Below are 3,932 nucleotides of genomic sequence, written 5' to 3' on the forward strand. Positions count from 1 at the left end.
AAAATGACTTTCTGCTATAAACAAGATTGGCCCATAACATAGTGCTGATATACTTAACACTCTTAGTTGCCTCATCAAGTAATTCTTATTAACTACTGTCTGTATCTTTTTGCTTACTATTAGTAATCTATTGCCAAGGAGTCCCTTCTAACCAAACCATGCTATGATTCTGTGCTGCTTTGCTGCTAAGTTGAAGGTTGTGGAAATTTCACAGAGCAGGTAATTACCAAGCAGATGAAGCTACCTTAAGAGAAAGGAACAGAGAAAGAAAAAGACAGAAGATTCCGGTAGTCTGCACTTCAAGACAAATAAAAGATGTGTTCTGCTGTTCTGCTCTTTAATGTTTCACTGAAATCCCTAAGGGGTATGCTACTGGCCCTTTTGATGTTTGCTTGTAGATAACAGCAAACAGAAAATGTGTGCGTAATGAGAATGATCAAGGCTCATTTGAACACAAAGATTGTTGTTGATGGAGACTGTGTAATACTACTTTTTGGCTGTGACTACAAATATCTCACGAATACCTGAAGAACTGGGTTGCATCATCAGCACAGAAAAAACCCCACAGTGCCTGCATTTGGTGTCTTCTCCTTTTTTTTTTTTAAATTATTGTTGCAGGTAATTATTTGTCTGAGAAAAGAGGAACATGTGGAGAAGGAAATGTGAAGGAATTAACGTGTAGGTAATGAGTGCTGTGAGGCAGTCCTTAGCACTGATTGTTCTTTCTCAGACAGGCTAGAGACTGTGGTATAGTCTATTTTAATGTTGTTGGGTTGCGGCTTTTTGGGTTTTTTGGTTGGTGGTTTTTTTGGATGGTTGGTTGGGGTTTTTTGTTTTGTTTGGGGATTTTTGTTTTTTTCCAAGCTGGATCAGAAGCAGTGGAAAGGATTCACTTGGACAACAATATGAAAAATTGCTCACTGACTTTGTGCTGATACCAGTTGCCTTGTGAGTTCAACAGGACTCCTCTAAAACGAAGCAATAGAAATAAGTTATGCTTTTTCTTGGTGAAACCTATGTAAGCATTCTAGTCCCCGAATAAAATACTTGTATTTGGGGCAAGGGGGTAGTTTGTTTCCTTCTTTTATTTTTTCTACTACCACTTGTTAAAACATAATGGAAGTGTGCTTATTTTGAGGGGAAATCTAAAAAATTAAAACACTGTAAAGATCCAGGTGGAGCAATTCAGCAGTAGCCAGAAGGCTGCAGCATTTACAGGGATGAATCCTGATCTACACAGTTGGTTTCTGTCTGTTTATTAACAAAGTTTAAGTTTTGAGAATTAACTTCTCAAAGTTAAGGAGAATTTGATAGTTAAACAGAAGGACACCTTTTTGTGCCTAATATATCTAACTTCTATCTTTGTAAAGATTTTTCAGATTCACAGGTTTTATAATCTTAGACATGCATAGAAAATGTGGTGCGGCTTCATGAACAAGGCCCCAGAGAGGCTGAGGTCCTGCTCCAGCCTGTGACTTGCTTGCTCTGGATAATGCAACCTAAAGTTGAGTGTGAACCCAAGCATACATTACCTGGTCTCCTGAGGACAGTCAGTTTGGTCCCTTATTTCTCCCACAGGGGTGACTGGATTTATGCTTATAATTCTCACTTTCTGGGACAAGCTGCAATTGTCCTGATGGAGAATGTGATCACTCCCAGGAGTGTTGCAGTTGGTGCGGATCAGAAAATCCTTTTGAAACCTGCCTAAATGGCAGGGAAGAGACACAGAAAATTTACCTTCTTCTGCTACCTCCTAAGAATGGAGTAAAGAAAACAAGGCCATATGGTTCAGAGCAGAAGATGCAACTTACCTTTCTCCTTTGTTACAACCAGAGTGTTCTCATCCACAGCCCACAGTGACTATCTCATGTCTGCAATCTCTTCACATCTGACCTCCTTGACCACCATCAGCCTTCATCACTCTCATCTGACTTGTTCTTCTTCATTTCTGGCAATGCCTTCCCCAAGTAACCTTGCAGTTTTCAGGAGGAGGTATAGGATAATGCATTTTTTAATTTGTTTGGATGAGTGTGTGTAGTTAAGGGACCCTTAGATGTAGTTCAGTAAAAAAGTTGGTTTGGATAAAAATTTATCACTGCAAGTTTGCTAATGACACCAAGCTGTGCAGTAAGGTCAACACTGGAGGGCAGGGATGCCATCCAGAGGGACCTTGACAGGCATGAGAGGTGGATCTGTGTGAACCTCATGAAGTTCAACAAGGCCAAGTGCAAGGTCCTGCACTTGGACCAGGGAAATCCCAGATATGGATGCAGGCTAGTTGGAAAACAGACTGAGACCAGCCCTGAGGAGAAGAACTTGGGGATGTTGGTAGACAAAAAAACCTCACCATGACCTGGCAATGGATGGCCACAGTGTAGAAGGCCACTGCTGCACCAAAAGCACTGTGGCCAGCAGGTTGGGGGAGATGATTCTGCCACTCTGGTCTGCTCCTGTGTGACCCCACCCCAAATACTGCATTCAGCTCTGGGATCCACAACATACGAGGGATTCAGACCAGCTGGGGTGAGTCCAGAAGAAGATCACAAAAATGATCAGAGTGTTGGAACCCCTCTCCTATGAAGACAGGCTGAAAGTGTAGTGTTTGTTCAGCCATGACAAGAGAAGGCTATGAGGAGACCTTATAGCACTTTACAGTAACTAAAGGGAGTTACAACGGAGCTGAAGAGGGACTTCTTACAAGGACATGTAGTGAAAGGACAAGGGGGAATGGCTTTAAACTCAGAGGGGAGGTTCAGATTAGATATTAGGAATAAATTCTTTACTATGAAAACATTCAGGCACTGGAACAGGTTGCCCAGAGAAGTTGTGGCTGGTCCATCCCTGAAAGTGTTCCACACCAGTTTGGGTGGGACTTTGAACAACCAGGTCTACTGGAAAGGGTCCCTGCCTATGGTAGAGGGGTTGAAACTAGATATAAGGTGCCTCCCAACCGAAACCATTCTATGATTCCATGATTGGTAAGTTGATGAGCTTACAGGAAAAACTACAGTCAAAACACTGTGAGGATGTTAGACAGAATTTCATGAAGGGATACAGGGATATGACCTTTAAATCCTATTTTCTTAGACCTTTTCATGTAGGTAGATGCATTATTGTTAGGTAGAGTTCTAGTTACTCTAATATCAGTTTGCTGTGTTGTCACCTATGTCCACACAGAGCTCTATCACAGTCAGGGAAGCTGAGAGTGGCCTCTAGAAATATATAAAGAGTTAAGTTCAAGTACGTGCTTCTTGAGATAAAAGGGAGAGAAAAACGTGCTGAGAACAATGGAAACAAGGCCAGTACCTCATCCGAGTACTTCCTGCCCTGCTTACATGAAATATAAATAAAAGAATCGGCAAGTAGAAGGAGAGACTATGAATGAAAGATATGTTCAGCACAGTTGCATTTTATTTGCAGTATGATAACTAAAACAATTTGGAAGCATCCCTTTTTGGAAAACGGTGGATCAGGAAATCCTCTTGTCAGAAAAAAGAATCTGAACTCTTGGGCACAGACACCTAAATACACAACTTGAACTCATCTCCAGGCTCAAACATTTAGGTTGTCTTTCCTCTGACAGAGAAGTTAATGAGCTAATAGCATAAGCAACCAACCTCAGCAGATTATCTATTTAAAAGGCTGGAAATGAAAAGCTTAACACCATGTCTTTGGGAACTCACGAAAATACCATTAATTACCAGGACCATCTAGTAGCTGGTTCCCTCTGAAGTTTTCCTCAGGTTAGCTGGCACTTGGCATGGGGCAGTTTTACCCAGTAAAGTGAATGATTACAAGTCTTGGGGCGGAAACGATCTCAACCTATTCTCAAACTTTCAACGGGTAAGGGGGCTGGCTTGCTGGTGTGGAGCCGTGCCGTGGAATGTGGGTGCTCAGTGGGCCACTTTTGGTAAGCAGTTGCAGGATCCCTA

The 3,932-nt window shown here is 41.9% G+C and overlaps 1 long non-coding RNA gene across 1 annotated transcript; it reads right to left on the reverse strand.

The window, feature by feature from the left end:
• Window positions 1-669: 669 nt before the first annotated feature.
• LOC113981937 lies at window positions 670-2,014 on the reverse strand. The gene is made up of 3 exons (XR_003538578.1): window positions 1,812-2,014; window positions 1,533-1,704; window positions 670-968 (listed from the first exon to the last, which is right to left on the reverse strand). It is a non-coding gene; the product is annotated as an uncharacterized LOC113981937 (long non-coding RNA).
• Window positions 2,015-3,932: the final 1,918 nt, after the last annotated feature.

Source organism: Neopelma chrysocephalum, unplaced genomic scaffold (assembly GCF_003984885.1).
Source record: "Neopelma chrysocephalum unplaced genomic scaffold, ASM398488v2 Primary Assembly neopelma1_96814, whole genome shotgun sequence".
In the NCBI taxonomy this organism is placed as follows: domain Eukaryota; kingdom Metazoa; phylum Chordata; class Aves; order Passeriformes; family Pipridae; genus Neopelma; species Neopelma chrysocephalum.